Source organism: Lissotriton helveticus, chromosome 2_2, assembly GCF_964261635.1.
Source record: "Lissotriton helveticus chromosome 2_2, aLisHel1.1, whole genome shotgun sequence".
NCBI lineage: Eukaryota > Metazoa > Chordata > Amphibia > Caudata > Salamandridae > Lissotriton > Lissotriton helveticus.
The window spans coordinates 320,570,995-320,589,137 of record NC_136060.1 but is presented as its reverse complement, the minus strand read 5'-3'; positions in this window follow the sequence as shown (position 1 = coordinate 320,589,137).

The window sequence follows — 18,143 nt, the reverse complement described above, 5'->3', positions numbered from 1 at the left end:
GGTTTTACCTCATGCCCTTAAGTCTGAAAGGATGCCTAACCTGCAGATCTCGTATCTACTGGGGTTACCGTTGGCAGCAGGAGCTTTCTTTGTTTTGTTTCAGCCACCTGTTTATGGAAAAAGTCGCCCAACAATCGTATTAAAGCACATGATTGACTGGCTTTAGACAGACAGGTAAAATTGTATTTCCTGCTGGGACGCTGGTTATTTCTGGATAAGTGTTCAGCACATGGATGTCTTCAGGTCTTTATAAACAATCTTGGATTGAATTAGAATCCTTTCTCTAAGTAGACCATGTGAACGGGCATGGGACACACCTATGGGCTGAACAACGAACAGAACTAAGCACAGTGGTTGCAGAGCAGCAACAGGAATATGCTGACGAGAGTACATACCATCATACCAAAGAATGTACTTAAACTCAAAATATCTAGTTTAGCGGCCTGTCATACAACCAACACTTGCAATCTGCGAAATTGCATAGTGACACCAATGGACCAGGCCATCATGATAAAAGAAAACATAATAGTTATGATACGATTTTTGAGAGACCTTGTTTTATCATCCCACAGGAAGTTGCAGACTATCTCTTGGAAAATCCGTAGAAACATTTACAGTTTTTGTTTGTAAAGCTGAGCTCATTTTATGCCAACAGAGGCACTTGACAATGTTCCCTCATATAAGCAGTTAAATCAAATCGTATGCAGACAATGTTCTCAATTGTGCCATATCTTACACCATACTACATGTTGGTTGCTTATATAGGTTCTAAAATGGGGGTTTCTATCATAAGCTATGGCATCAACAGGGAAGTATACCTACAACACAGAGCCCCCGTACCGCAGGACTCGATTCTCAATTCGGTTCAGGCTCTGCTTGGAAATATAGCTCAAAGAACAATTGATGGACAGACTGCAGAACAATGTAATACATTCACCCCAGTACAGGGATCTGGGCCTAAATCCATCGTTTTTTTGCTCCCCATGCCTTTTCATTTTAAACCGAGATATATGCTAATCAGTCTTGGCCCTGCGCCCAATAGGAGCAGTCCAACCCGAACTGCCAGGTCAGGTCCTCCCTGGACTGGAAACAAGCATCCTAAGATTGGTTTCGGATTTCCCCCGCTCATCAGCCAGGATAGCTTGACTCCAGTGGCATGGAGAGCACTGGACCCATGTCTGGGCATACCCGTCCCACTCGGGTGACAAATGCAAAAAGAACAATCGATGGACTGAATGCAAAACAATGTCATACATCACCCCAGTACAGAGATCTGGGCCTAAATCCATCGTCTTTTTGCTCCCCATGCAAATCCAGTTTGAACCCAGCCATATGCTAGTATAGCTTGACTCAAGGAGCTATTTTTTTTGTAATACTTTATTTTAAAAATGTTCCCTATTGCGTTGAGAAATCAAGCAGAAAAATCCAATATTGTGTTAAGGAGAGGTTGTGCTAAGTCCAACGAGTTTATATGAGGGAAGGTTTGTCGGGAGGCAGATATTGCATGTAGATTTGCTCAGCCGACAAAGTCCAGCCGCAAAACCTGCCAAAGTTGCTTCAAGTGTTCGATCTCGCTTCATGTAGGTTTTAAAGGGAAGCTATATCATTTGAAATTGGTGCGTTCGACATGCACCAAGGTCGTGAGCTTCTCTAGGGCATAATTGGTCCAGGTCTTGCCCTACCAAACATGTATGGGCGGAGTGGATGGCTGTTTCCAGAACTGGGCGAGGGACAAGCCTTCTGCAGTCAAGAGGTGCGTGAGGAGTGTACCCGATGGGGTTTTTGAAGAATATGCACTACTCATGCCAGGGTCTCCTAGCAGGACTACTAGTCGGTCCATAGGTGGTGTTTTGCCCAATTATAATCTGATATGTGATAAAAAAACCTTTCTGTCCAATAATCCTGAACAAAAATTCAATACCACCGCACAAGGAAATATGACCCCCTCTCCCCCCCTGTCCAGCAAACATCCATGCCACCAAACACAGCATAAAGTGGGAAAGATACCATCTTGTGAGCAATTTTTATGCTTTCTCATGGTGGGCGTCGCAGATGGACGATTTAGCCGCTCTTCAAATCTTTTGCCAAGTGTTGTTTGGGATTTCGTGCCCCAGATCCCCCTCCCAAGCCATCATGTAGTTTTGTGTAGGGTTGGCTCCTATGTCTGAAATGGCCTTGTACAACAAAGATATGCCCTCCTTATGTGTTGTTTTATTTGCAAATACCTCAAGGGCAGTTACCTCCCTGCTGGCCTTGTCTTTCACCTCTGTTGGGGCCGCTTAGTGAAGTAGTTTCATAAGGCGGAAGTCGCTCTCCCTCGTCCAAGTGCCATTCGATCATGGTGGTCTTCATGAGGACAGCATTCTCCACTTGAGCAAGAGGAGCACGAAGGCAAAAGTTTTGAGGTGACCCTTCAGAGAGGGCCACCCATGTTCCAACAAATATACATTCCCAAATAAGGTATTTGAGCCCATTATGGGTGATTACATCGCAGTGGTCCGCAGGTGGGGCAGCTACACCCAGGCCTCTAGATTGTATGTAGTTCACAGAGAAGACAGAGACCTCAGTGAAACATGTCTAGTCTTCTTTAAGTGCAAGGATGGAAGTGGAGGGGTCGGTGAGGAAGCACAATACGTTGTATGCATATAGAGCTAGCTTTATTTCCTCGATGCCTACTGCCAGGCTTTTTATATTTGTGTTGGCTTGTACTTTCTGGACAAAAGTTTCCACTGATAACACAAACACCAGAGGAGACAGGGAACAGCTCTGCCTACTCCTACGTGCAATAGGGAGCAAGGGCGAGAGTTCCCCATTCACTTCGTTTAGTTGTTGGTCTTTGGAAGGCAGCCAAAATCATACGTTTTAAGGTCGGGCCCACAGGACTCCTATCTAATAGTTTAGAAAAGTTAGTCCAGTTAACCCTGTCGACGGCCTTCCCTGCATCTAGAGAGAGAAGGACCCTCGGTGTAAGGGTTCTTTTGTCCACCTTATAGTGGCCAGTCTGGTATTATTTCTGGCATGGCAAATGTGAATAAAGCATGTTTATTGTGGGGAAATGAAGGCAGACTAAACTGCGTGTAATTAAATGACTATTATAGATGTAAAGATTTTTAAGTTGCTGTTAAGCAGGGCAGTGGGTCTGTAAGAAATGCACTATGTGGGTTCTTTTGTGGTTTTAATAATAGCGTAATGTGTGTTTCAGTCATTGTGTCAGTAACTTTTCCATGTGTGATTATGCTGTGAAAGGGGTGTAGCTAGTGTGGCAAATGCTTTGTAAAACAATGCAAGAAGCCATCTGACCCAGTGCTTTGTGACCTGTTATGCCATTCATGCCACCCTGACCTCCATCTGCCGTTATCTATTCCTCAAGTGGAAAGAAGGCAACGGGTTCCTCTGGGCATCTGTCGGGGGCAAGGAATGCATCTTACGTGTTTTGACAGAGATTGTTGTTAGTAAAGAGCATTACATAGAATGTGACAAAGCAATCTAAGATAGACTTGGTGTCAGTGTGGGTGGTTCCCAGCTTGTTGCGGATGATATGAAGATGGTTTCTGGTACGTGCTTCTTTCAGTGTATCTGCTAACAATCTATCCACCTTTTCTCTTTATTTGTCGTAAGTGCCCTTTATGTGCAACAATTTCTTGGGAGCATCGTGCAATAATAGATGCTTAGTCCATCCTGCGCAACATTCTGTGTGAGTGCGAAGTGTGTAAAGCTTTGAAGTGGCCCAGTCCCCTCGCACAGTCAGTCTTTTTTTGCCTATTCTATTGTTCATGGGTTTTGGTGTGAGAAATGAGTTCTCTTCTTGTGACAGCTTCTGCTGCATTCCATAACAGTCCCGGGCGTACCTTCTCATTGTTATTTTATTAAATAGCCAGGGACTTTAAAGGCATGGATAAGGCTTAGTGTCAAGGTGTAGCCAAATCGCAGCGTGCTTGGGGGGTAACTTGGGAGCAATATCTGTGGAGACAAACTGAGAGAGGAAGGCCACAGAAGTTAAGAAATAGTACATTCTTGTGTGAGACCTATTTAAGTTGGAGTACAAGGTGTAGTCCCTGGCCCACTGATTCTGTATTTTCCATATATCATCCAAGAGCAGATCACATAGGCCCGTAGTGAGTGAAGGTTAGGTACGTGCTTGTTCAAGTCTCGGGGGGGGGGGGGGGGGGGGGGGAGACTATGAAGCGCAGGGTGAAGTGCAGTGTTAAAATCACCGCCTATAAGGATGTGGCCTTTGGAGGCGTATGCAATTCTTGGCATCGTCACTGTTGCAGGTAAACTGTAATGAACAATACAAGACTCCTCTTGGCAAGGCAAAAGTAGGTTTAGTGTCGCAGCCGGGAGAGTCGCTATCCCACACAGATAAACAGCTGGTCTCAAAGGGCTGCTTGCAGCCAGCCACTTAAGTAGTCACATGAACAATGGGGTATATGTACAAGGGAATTGCGCCACCGGAATGTCACTTTTACTGACGTTCGTGGCACCATGCTCTGCTCCATATTTACGAAGTGACGTTAAGCCACTTTTTGTGACTTAACACCACTTTGTAAATATGGTACTCTTTCACACAGCTATCTGTGTGAAAGGGCGTGCAATGGGTGTTGCTGTGGACGTTCCACCGCAACACCTATTGCTTTTTGACACTGCTCCAGATTTATAAGGATCTGTAAACCTGAGGCAGCACCAAAAACGAAAGCCATGCAAAAGCAGGCGTTAGATTGGCGCAATGAGGAGAAATACTTTTATTTCTCCTAGTTTTTTCTTGTACTATCTATTCTGCATTTTGCAGCACACATAGAAAGGGACACCTTCCTTCACGTAAACAATTATCCTTGCAACGCAGGCACTCTTGCACAAGGGTGTTTGTGTTGGAGCTAGGCAGTTATTTTTAGTGTCAGCACCACTAGGAAAAACACATGGGTGCACTGTAGTCTTGTAAATATGGTGCATCCCTGAGTTTTGGAAATGGCTCAGCGCGACGCTGCATAATTTTCTGCAGCGCTGCCCTGTGCTATTTCCTTGTACATGTGCCCCTATGAGTCTTACAAAAAGGTCAAAAAATAGGTTACTCAAAAGTCACATAATTGTTACAAAAATTTCAAAAATGATGTGTCCTCAAACTCCGGACCTTTTCTGTACACATTCTTTATTGCACTTTTAACCTATGCTAAACAAACCATTTATTTATCTCTTTCGTATGCATGTTTGTTTTATTGTTCTTCTCCCAAGACTTCTTATCAATTCTGTGTACACTTGGCTAACTCTTTCTCTTACCCTTATTATTTAAGTCACATTTTCACTCACTGACAAAACATAATATGTGCTTGTGTTCTGTGACCATACATTCCTTTAGGCTTGTAAACACGGTTTTCCTTTAATTAAGATTTTGCTGATCATGCACTCTATTTTCCAGTGAACTCTTCACCTGTCTTGCATTATTGTGGAACTTAGGCCTACACTGTTCTTTCATCACATATAAGTCTGTGAAGCTCTCTGCTAATGTCTGCCGTGGCGTAACTTCTTCACTTTTTGTTTCCTCTATTACATTACCCCCTCAAGTTGATATTTCAACTAATGGCTCTAATCCTAAGTCTCCACTTGGTTGATATACTCTGAGCATCTACTACTCGTGTAGGTGTCCTAACTGTAAACATTGTACTGATCCTTCTACAACATGCTAAAATTAATTAAACACCACAACATATCAACAACAGTGTCACAAGAGTTGGCAGTAAAGCTTTCAAAAGTAACAACATACAGGATGGTAGTAAAGCAAACCATCCACTAAGCCAGTTATCTGGGGCACTTCCCTCATCTACCACTTTCTTCTGTAGATTATGCAAAGTTTGTATAGCCTCTGACAAAGTTCCATTGTTGCCTCATTTGCTGGGACATAAATACAGCAGGCAAAAACCTCAGGTTCCTCAAATCCCACTGCAGCTTCCTGTAGTTGCGCCTGTGGATAAATACCAGGTACCTTAGGAGAAGTATTCATAGTCATATGGAGGTGGAAGACTAGGCAAGGTACTAGATGTGTCGGCATTTGATGAGTCCTTTGACTTTTCACAGAAGACTCGTCATAAGGCTTAGGTGGCTTCTCGCTTCTGCAATGTAATTCCTGCATATCTACTCTTGAGATGTGCAAAGATGTGCTCTAATATTTCGTCATCAAATGCTCCTTTCGTTGACCAAGGAGATGCATGTTTTTGAGTGTCTTTAAATCATTCCTTGGAATACTTTTGTAACCTTTGCTGATCACCTGTGAAGGTTTTTTGCATGTGCTTTGAGGGAGTCTCCATAGTCCTCAGTACCCCTAGCAGCATTTATAATCTAATTTTTGTCTACTCAATATTTCTTCTTTTCTATTTTTCACATATAAGAAATCTGTCAATTTGTCTTTCCAGTCATGTATTAAACATTATATGTCACAACATAACTTTGCAACATCACTTTTTGGCCACATTCCTATTTGTATGCCTACTCATGCATTCATCATCAACACATTTAAAAATGTAAATACTTCAACTACTTCTAAATGTTACCATAATTGTTTGGCTCTAAACTATAAACTAGATTGGTAGCAACTGGTCCCTTCCCTCGGCGCTCAAGAGACAATAACCCTCAAACCGCGCGTCTCATGGAATGACTGTTTGAGATTAGGTCCAGGAAGGTAATTTGAGTGTTCAGATCGTACTTGGACATGTGATCTCTCATCATGCTCAAGCACCCAGCGGGGCAAGGAACCATCTGTCTCGGGCAGGGATTACCTACTGCAGCCATGCCAGATGGATAAATAGCCGCCAGCAGCAAGCCATCAAGGTGCAGGGTGAGTGGAGGCAAAGGGTAGTGGTAGCAGGCAGGAGTATGGTATCGCAAGGTTGCTGGTATAGGTACAGCAAAAGGTGGTTTGAGCCACCGGTCAGCAGAAGTGGCCCATCTAGGATTGGGTGTGACTTGTGGCCGACCTGAGCTCTCCCTCATGCGTCCTCTCCTGCCTGCTACGCCTACTTTGCAGCCCAGTATAAGTTCAGTTCTTCATTTCACCCACACAGCAAGGAATGTCAACATATACCATCTGCTGAAAATACAGACCAACAGTTTAGCAACCTCTCGGATCTATTTTTAGCCTCTAATGAGGCCCAAATAGCGGACAGTCAAAACCCATATTGCAATGGAGGGTGAGCAACAACACCTCAGACTCAGATCTGGTCTCTCTAAAGATTCCAACGCTGGCGGACATAAGTGGCTTGCAGGATACAATATCTAGGGCTCTTCCCTGGTAATCTAGTAAAATGGAGCTACTGATCGACTTGCTCCAGTCACTTGCAACACACCTGGCAGACCTAGAGAACAAATTTACCTGAATGGACATTAAATTAATCACTTTAGGAAAGGATAAACTTTGCCCATGCTCCCCCATTATCAATAAGCCTGGGCGGAGTGCACAGAGTTCCGCTGTGTGGAACTCCGCGAAGTGCAAAAAAACCTCTGCCGCACTATGCGGTGCTCCGTGGAGTTTCTTTAGATAAATACCATTCACTGTGATCTTCAGTGCCAGGTGCTTGTCCGCACTGTGCAATCATCGCAAACAGCACCATGCACAGCGCAAGTGGGCAGTGCTTCCTTTCTGCTGCTCGAGTAGATTTCTACTCGAGCTGCAGCTTTCTCAACACGAACGGACGATTTTTCAACGCAAGCAGTCACGAGCATACGTGATCACTCACAATGAGAAATCTGACCACCCGCGTTGAGAAATATTGCCAGGAGGTTGATTACCCACATTCACTCTCGGCAACTTGATGTTGACAGTCACGAACGAGAAACAATCTTGCTGGGAGGTAGATTTTCCTCGCACGTGTTCTCCAACTTGATGTTGATGAACGCAAGTGAGGGGAAAAACTCTGCTCCGCTACGCGAAGCAGAGTTTTTCAGAACTCCGTGAGCTCCACGTTACGCGGAGTGCAGAAAACTCTGCAAACTCAACAAGCTGAGCGGAGTTCACCACCCAGATGTAATTGTCAACCCAAGACCTCCATTCCAGAGGTCTTAGCTGCACTGATGGAGGCCACTAATACAGTAAGATTGGACACATAACCTCGGGAAATAAGCAATGCTTTAGAGGAGCTGATGAGCACAATGAAGGTGGGTAAGGGGACCCTGGAAGACCCCCTGGAGGTAGTTTCTGCAGGGGGGGAGCTACCGGCAACCCAATCTAATCCGGACTACATAAAGTTAGTCATGGAAGACTGAGCAGGGAATGTATTTGATGCCCAGTGAATCCATAGCCACAGGAGGCCAAGACCCGTCCTTCAAATCTCAAGTCCAACTACCATCCCCGCTGTGGCAAGTTTTTCAAGGAGGCAAAAAATAAACTAAAAAAGCAAACAAAGAATCAACTTCTATTAAAAAGAGCAAAGTCAAAATCAACTATCGAGCAACTCCACCAATTTGTATCCAATATTTGGGCAAGCAAGCAAGGCTAAGCCTCAGCAGCCATCAACCAAAGTCTTGGAATTGTCCAGCTGGTCAGGCACTAATGAAGCAACCACACTTGCTGACCTGCCCTCCGAAACAGCTCCCGGGATATTGGGTCTTGTCCTTGACTCCCTGTCTGAGAAGCTGGGTCAGAGTCAAGATGAACCTCGAAGTCTTGAGGACGAAAGTACACATGAGGTATATAGGGCCTGGACGCATCAAATTGCCCATATTCATCCCAGGGCCACACTCTAGGAACCATGATTTGGGATCCCTCCACAGGAGCAATGCCCCTGTAACCCCAAAAGCCAGGCAGTGAGGGAATACAGTCTGGGGCTAGGAGTCTCACACTGTCGCTGGTGATTTCATGTAGAAATCCAAAATTCAACCACTTGGAACGGAAGGCGAACTGTGAAAGCCCGTACAATTTTAACACAGCAGAGCATGTGAGGGAACATTGGGATCTCCAGCTAACTAATTCCGAGCCCTTGCAACTTGCCCAACTGGTCCGCCTGGGGTGGTCGACACCGAACCTCCCCGAAATAATCTTTATACCTAGGAATTGCCTCATGGGTCCTCAGGATATGCCTAACCATGGGATGCTGCTGATATTGTGTAGTCACATCCCTGCTTTCACGCATATTACCTCAGAGGACGCGTTATGGGTGATAGTTGACCCTCCATTCTTTAAACTACAAAGAGGCAGAGTCAAGAACAATGTGGAGGTGTGTGGTTCTGAGAGAAGCAGTGTGGGGAGAAAAAAATACCTTTCCAGATTGGGGGATAGACTTGGATAAACCTTTTACCCCAAAATACCTGTACTTCCTACTAAATCCACCCATATGGCAGACAACAAAAAGCATCCTTCAGGGCATGTCAGGAGGAAACAGAAGCTTTGACAGAGAGGACATCAAAGGTTCAAGAGCTTCAACCATTGTACACATGCTTATTCAGTGAGAGTGTGATTCGCCCCCCAAAAGAGGCGTTCATAAGGAGGTGGGGCGGCAGAAGAATCACACTCACAGAACATTGAGCTACATTGCTCAGCCCTGATTGGAGTCCAAGTCAAACAGCAAAAAGACAAAATATAGATTTCCAACAAAATCATGGAGTTTAAGTCTAATAGCATGAAAGTCAAAATCTTAACTTTCAATAATTTCATGGAATATGGCAGGGCTTAAAAAAAATCACTGAAAGCAGTGAAGGGAGGTCTTACCTGGATACAGGCAACATCCTCTGTCTTCAAGAAACATGGGCTCTGGCCCCCATATCCTTGTCAGGTTTTCATGAGACTTTCACTATGGCACCCGGCAGTAGTCTTTTTGAGCTCCGTAAGGGGGCCTATCAATCTTCATTAAGCATGCTGCCAAATTAGAAGCCATGGAACTCAATAACAAAATGTAGGGCAGTCCAAGTCACCCAAATTTAGGGTCTGAAAATCAACTGCAAACAAATGGGCTTGATTGTGGTCAATTGCTATCTTAACGCTCTAAGAAAAGTAATGACTAAGTGAGTAAGCCACTACCTGGAAAGCCTTGAAGAACTCCTTTTAGACCATCCCCGGAACAAATTGATAATTACTGGCGATTTCAACATCAGGGATTTGGGCGAGACCATCGCTGGAGCCTCCAAGTCAATAGCAGGATCTGCTATTAATGATTTCTTGAAGCTCCACAATCAAGTATCAACTCAAACAGAGTATGAGGTGAGAACTAAAGAGTTTGTCTTCCCCTCAACCTGTAAAGATATATCGACCATCGACTACACCTTTTTTAATCTGAGGGTTTGGCTGCCCGACTGGGCCACTTTGATATATCAGATAGACCAGAAAGTGACCATAACCCACTGAAGTGTACTCTGAATCTCACAGTACAACTTGCTGACAAAATCAACCAAGTGGGAACTTTAACAGGGGAAGAGACTATGAAATTAGCAAAAAGAATTAAGTGGCAGTCCGATCACAGGCCTAAGGTCAGTAACTGCCTAGGGGCACTGGATCTCGTTCTAAAGTATACTCAACCAGGATGCGCCCTACAGCAGTGGGGAAGACGATCCAGGCATAGACTGGAACTGGTGCACAAGCCCAACTTTTAACAGGCAGGCTGGGAACTGGTGAAGCCTGGTCTCTATAGCAAAGCAAGTACCCTCTCCAAAAGATACCTCTGTAACGCCCAGCATGCTCATCAGCCTAATCCATCAAAAACTACAGCTGCTGCAGTAAAATTGTCCAGAATGTCACATAAAAAACTGTTTGGGAGCATGAGAAGGAAAGATAGGACAAAGATGGGCGACAGTCTTTCAGTTACTAAAATATTCTAACCACCTCGCTTCTGGGCCCTTATCAACACATTTAAACAGTTATTACTGCGACCAGGGAAAACTTAGCCTCTGAAGCAGCATGGGTGTGGCATACCGCCGAGCTGTGTATGGATCGGTCAGACATCAAACCAGGTGCCAGTCAGTCTGAAACTACAGTTCGAAAAATAATTCTCACTGCAAATCCGGGAGCTAGTGAGCTTAAGCCACATCATCATGATGATCTTGCTCACAATGAGGGTCACTTTGTGGAGGAGAGCCAATCGAACTTGGGAAGTCTAACAAGCTTCTAGAAGGTTGCTAAAATCCTTAAACAGCTGAAATCAGATGGAACCCCAGACCCAAATGGCCTTCAAGTTGGCCTATTCAAGGATGCCCATAGTTGGGCCAGGGTGGTTGTAGTGCTATATAAATATTCATTTCAAAACGCTATCATCCCTGAAGTCTGGAGAAAATCCATTTTATGCCCCATAGTCAAAAATGGAGATCGGATGCTAGCTTCAAATTACAGATTGGTCACCTTACTTTAGATTGAGCCAAACGTTTCTGCCCGAATTCTATTAAAACATCTAATCAGGATCTGGGTAGCTGAGGAGGACATTCTGCCTTGTTTCCAATCATGCTTCAGGGTCGGGCATCTGAAATAAACAACATCCAAGCACTATCAGTCCTCAGGTATCGTGCCCTTCAGAAGAAAAGCTTACCTCTCCTGTGCAGCTTTTGACAGGGTGGACAGTGCCACCCTTTGAAGGAAGCTCAATACATGGGGTAGACTGCCAAATCTTCTAAGTGCCATTATTTCGTTACACACAGAGATGTGGGACAAGTGAAAACTGGCCCATCCACGGTCACACGAAAAGTTGGCACAAACCGTGGGTTAAAACAGGGCTGTTTCTTTGCCCCCATTCTGTTGAACTTGTACACAGCTGATTTAGGGAAGGCACAGGATGCTAGTAGTTTGGTTCCTCCAAAGCTACGCACCATCACTCTGAAAACAATCCAATATGCAGATGATATTGTAGTCATGGATCACCCTACATTCGGCTTACAAAGGGCTCTTAACAGCTTGAGCTAATTTAACATGGCTTACCATCTACTGGTGAACCAGGACAAAACTAAAGTCTTGATATTTGGCGGATATCGGTGTAAGAAGACAGCAATGTGTTATCTGGGAGACAAGACCAGGCACAACCATGGCCCAAATAAATGATCTTAAAAGGAAGGTGGCAGCTATCCCATTTGAGATTGGTGAACTAAATTGTTTATTAAGCAGCGCCAACATGGCCCCTATTTTAAGAGTAATGAAGGTAACTTTAACTTCAGCCCTACAGTATTGTCATCATGCCACCCATACACTCTGGACGTCACCTTGGAGCAATGCCACAGTAGAGCATTTAAGTAATTATTTCAGCAATCGCAATATGATCGATGCTTCAGATTAAGACTAGAGTTGGGGCTGGTAACACAATCTTTAAGAGTAAGGCATCCATACTAAAATACTACATCAAGTAAAGGATGGCTCCTAAGAACTCCATAAAAAACTTCTTAAAACCATCTATGAAACCCCCAGTAACCATCGGTCTAGCCAATTTAAAGAAGCGATCCTGATACTCAAGATGGAAGTATCTGCCCTTTGGATGGTGCCATCCCACACTCCGTATGGAAGACAGCAATTAACAAGCAAACAAACGTGTCCTCTTCGGAACAGAATCCAACTGTGATGCCTGCAGGTTAAGCCATAAAAATCAAGACACATGGGTGCATTTGCTGTGTTGCTGCCCCAATTTAGACCAGCAAAGGAGATTCTTGCTTAAACCGTTTTTTCTGGCCTAGGGAGTACGTACTTGTGCACAGGTTTCCTTCATTTGCTTTAGCAGCAGATCACATGGGATACCTTGGAGATGTGTTCATTTTGTGAAAATTGTAAAACAACGGCTCGCAACTAAAGGCTTCAGCACCTCACTGGGAACAAAGACAAACTTTAATTACATCATTCGCCTTGCACACTGGGCCACCCATGCAATAGCCGGGGAATTACTAGAACCAGAATACCAAGAAGCTCATCTCCCCAATCGACTGAATGTCTCTCTAAAGTTTAAATGTTTATATCGTGAATTTTATAGTTTTTTGTAATATGCACATTCAACTTTGGACTGTCTTTTCCATTTATTGTGGTATGGTATTGTAATGGTTTAGCAGCTAAACAAATAAAGAACTATTATTATTATTCAATAAAATTAACAAATGCACTTTACGTGCTAAGCAAATGCATGCAATCTAAGAACAGTTAAAACTTTGTGCATTTACCTAGCTCATCTTAGTAAACTGAATCTACCCCTAGAGGAGGAAAGCACCATGCTGGTATGTAGAAGGAAACTTGTGTGGTAGTTCCAGATATGCACTTAATACCCCTCGTAAACTTGGCCAGTGCATAGTTTGCTTATTTTGCATACAGTATCAACTTATTTTTGCACATTGAACTCCATTTTGCGGTAATTCTAGATAGCACAATGCACTTTATACTCCTCCTAAACCAGGCCAGGGTATACTCTGCTCATTTTGCACACTGAACCAACTTCCTATCTTTGTACATTTATCAGCAACTTCAGATATAATGTGTATCTTGTTCCATATTAAGAATGAAGTTTGTGTTTTTTAGCTTTGTCTAACCTCTCGTATTTTGCGTTGTTAAATAAAATATACTGCTCAGACTATTCCAACATGAGGAATTAATGCTTAACGTGATGGTAATCAAGTCTCTTTTAACTGAAAAGACTGCTGTATTCCGCCGATTTTATGTTAAAAATTGTATGGTGTTAAGAAACTAAACAATTAAATTATTACATTACATTGTGTGCTGTGACTAAAAATTCATTTAGTCTTGCAAACACAAGTTTTCCTTTAATACCTTGATGATCATTTTGATCATGCACTCTATTTTCCAGTGAACTCTTCACCTGTCTTCCTTCATAGTGTAACTTAGGCCTGCACTGTTCTTTCACCACGTATAGCTCTGTGACACTCTCTACTGATGTCTGCGGTGGTGCAACTTCTTCACATTTTGTTTCCTCTGTAACATTCAATTAAATTCAATTCAAGTATCTTTATTCGGTTACTGTAAAAAGATAACCATAAAAGCACAACACAATTCATAATTAAAAGAAAATGTCTGTGCCACTTGAATATATAAATTACTGATCACATTATAATCGATTTCCGAAAGTTAAGAACATTTTTTTAAAAAGCAGTAACAGATACAATAATAAATTATTTTTCTAAAAATTGCAAAGCTATAAATGCAGGTCGACACTTTAAGTCCTAAATTCTTTAAAACAGGGATAATCCATTGCATTCTTGGTAAAACATAATATTTACAAAAAAACATATTATGAACAGTTGATTGTACAGAGATGTCGTCATACTGACACTTACACAGAACTCTAGAGCAGTCATTTACTTCGGGGAAACGTAGATCTATATACAATGTTCAATCTAAAGCGTTTTAGCAGGAAACAGTCAAAATCATTATCTATTAAGGATATATATGGCTGTAATATTGCAGTCAATAGTGTTAAATGGTGAGCTTGTACTGTAGGTTTTCTCATTTTAGTAGTGGCTCTAATTTCACCCCAAAAACACATACAAGTTGCTCTAAGGGCTTTGCTTGGTACACTACGCATAGAATGAGGCGCCTAATAATATTCCGGATATCCTAATTTTGAGAGGAACATTTTTACATATTCCCGCCATCTTATTTGTTTAACACCAATAGTCCCTAGTGCATCTGCCAGTATATAGTGATTGAAACCAGTTTCATCTGACGTCCAGATTCTATGCCAGAGGAGGGCAAGCTGAATCTTAATAGTGTCCTCCAAATAAGGCATGCCTGTTTCCTGGTGACAGATGTAATTTGAGGTACTTTCTGGTAGAGCCAGGAGAAACTTTAAAAATGTGTTTTCCGCAATCTGCAGTGTATTTACATCTACGTAGCCCCATATGCCTGCTCCATAGGAGGTTATTGCCACACATTTAGCCCTATAGATGTGTAGGAGTTCTGCCACTGGGCGTCTTCCTAGTCTACGACTAAAATTAGCTAATGCCATTAGAGACTTAAAAAACAACACGCGTCTAGTTTTAACTGCCTCAGACTATGATCCTGTCCTATCGAATAGTATCCCTGAGTATTAGAACGTATGTGTGCACTCTATCAGCCTAGAGTCTATGTGGAGAGATGTAATCCTCTTATTTGATCCATCCCCGCAATTCATGGTAAACATTTTGGAGCAATTGATCATGAGCCCCAAGTTCAACATAAAATTAGAAAAGGAGTTAGCAACTCTTTGTAGACCGAGCGGTGTACGGGCCATTAAAACCGCATCGTCTGCATACAGAAGTGCAGAAATGGGGCGCTGCACTGCCTTTGGTAGGTCCTTGCATTCCTTAACTAAAGTGGCTTCAAAATTATTTATAGATAGAGTGAAGAGAAATGAGGCAAGGACACTGCCTTGTCTCACACCTCTCCTCACCCTAAAGTGACTAGTGCATTCTCAGCCCAACCCATTTCAGACTTTAGCCATTGCCCCTGAGTAAAGCTGCCTTAAAAATGCAATTATTAAAACGTCCACTCCCAAACCTTCTAAAATTGACCACAGCTTATCGTGAATAACGCAGTCAAAAGCTGCCGTTAAATCAACGAAAATCATAAATAGTTTTCCCTTTTTCGCCCTGGTATATTTATCCAGAAAAATATGTAAATTAAGGCCCTGCTCGACTGTACCAAGTCCCTTACGGAACCCATACTGGAGGTCACTTACAACATCCTGTTCCTCTGCCCATTCTATCTAAAAGAATCCGCCCAATGATCTTAACTGTTGAATCCAGCAGTGAGATCAGGCGGTAACAAGCAGGGTTCGTCCTGTCTCCCTTTTTAAAAATTGGCACGATAACAGATTCGTACCAAGTTGGTAGGAAACCAAATGTACTACATGCATTAAAAACCTGTGTTAAAAGTGGTCCCCATAAAACAACATTTGATTTAAAAAGATCGACAGGAATGCCATCAGGCCCGGGGACCTTGCCATCCAAACTTGAATTAATTGCCGCAGTAACTTCACTGAGTGTAAAATCCAATGGAAGTTCTTGTGCAATAACATCCCTGTTAAGCGTAGTTCCCTGAGAGTCTAATACCGAGTTGTTATATAGCTTTGTATAATATTGTATCCATTCTGATTCGGTGATGGCAATCTCCATGGATGCTGTGTCCTTTTCAGCTAGGAAGGGCGCATTCCCTGCCTTCCAGAAGGCATAAGAATCGCGGATTTCAGAAGCTTCGTGCAAAGCACGCCATGCTTCCTCTTTTAGGGTAATCTTTCTTGTTTTGAGAGGAAGATTATAGTTTCTTCTAGCCTCTCTAATGTTTTCCCTATTTTTCACTGTGGCAGGAATAGAGAGTTTAGGTTTAGTGTATGCCTTTGTGCATGCAGTGTCGAACCACCCTTGTTTAATAATGGATTTCCTCTTCGTGTCTACAATGAGTGACTTTTTATATACAAATAGAAATGGCCAAAAATGTGTCCATAATTTCTTGTCTGGATGAACTTTCATCCAGACACGATAAAAACATATTTTTACAGTGCGACACAACTTTTGTGATGAATTCCTTGGTGTCCACAGTATCCCATCTAAGTGCATATCCATTTTGCCTGCTCGGAGCAACATTATCAACAATATCCTCTCTAACATAATTATGTAGAATTATTCTTTTTCATTGTTGAGATTATATATTAAGTATTTCGTCAATGGAAGGTCTCTAAGCCTCTCCTGGATGCCAATCAATCTCCCCTCTGGGAAACACTCTTTACTATGCAGCCAGAACTACGCAGTACCATTACAACGTGGGCAATACAACAAATGCATTGTTACCATGCAGTCCATTACACGCAAGTCGTTACAACGACTTACATTAGGGAACGTCTTGTTAGAGTTTAAATCCAACACCTTCCCTACTGTTGCACACACTGGAGTTGGAATAGTAATATTATATGTGACCATACGGCTAGTGCGGTCGACCTCGGAGCTGGAGAACCGGGTTCGAGTCACAGCAGGGACGCTCAACATTCTGTGATTCTGGGCAAATCACGTAATCTCGCCGTGCCTAACAAAATGAATGTGTCCATCTGTAACATAACTGGTGGTCATGTAAAGCGCTCTGATACCTTCGGGTCTAGTTCGCGGAATATAAAACTCCACACAAAAAAAATATATATATACTATTCCAAAGTCCAGCCCTTCCCTAAGGAAAGTTGCTGTAATGACTTGCAGGTAATGGAACGCATATTAACAACGCGTTCGTTGTATTGTCCGCGTTGTAATGGCATGCGTTGTAAAAGCATGTGTGATTGTGTCATACATTCCTCCTCTCTCTGTCCTGGTATTTAGATTCTAACTCTAAGTGAAGGCCCTACCGTAGCAGTATAGCTATGCCCCTTGTTTTAGATGTAGCTACTGCATGAAATGGGAGTGGAACCATTAATAGCGGAGTCTAGGTACATCTTTTCGATTTCGTGGATGAGGGCTACATCCACCTTCCTTTTTCGATTTGAGCCATTGTAATAATGCTATTCTTATAACAGGAAATTTTGAGCCTCTGTACATTTAAACGAATACCTCCTGTGTTTGCCACAGTGGTCGTTGATTGGTCCCTAGCAAGTGTAAGCATAATATTAAACTGGTACTGCATCCCACAAGTTCACCCCCCTCTCTCCAGAAGTCCTTGGTGGGCAAGAAGGGTGCATGGGTAAACTTACTACATTATCATATGGTCTCTGTTTTGATTTTTGTGGCAAATGTAGTACTTGGGAAATAAACATAAAACTTAAGAATATCAAAAATATAACCATAAATGGAAACATTTCTAACCAATTGAAAAATACAAGCATACAAACGTGTCCATAATCGTTTTGTGTACCATTGGTCCCTATAAATTGTGGGTCCAGCTCCAGGAACAGTTTGGTTAGCCCCCACTTGATGCTGTAGCAAAGTTCTTAGTGTTGCAGCGAGTTAGTAAGTGGCTTTATTGTCTTGTCATCTCATTATTGTAGGCACCTCTCTAGGGAGTAAAGGCTAGAACAGGCATGTGTGCCTCACCGGTACCAAGGTCAAGTGGGTGGATAGGATAGTGCAGCCCTTTAGGTTTGTTAATTAGCAAGTCATTTGGCCATCCAAGTGGCTGGTATGGATTCTTTGTCTTGACGACCTTGTTGTTGTTTCTGGCCATTCCCGGCTTTGCTGGTGGTAGGCATGTGCCATTCTCCTCAGTTTTGTGGATCTTCTTCCCTAGTAGCTGAATCACT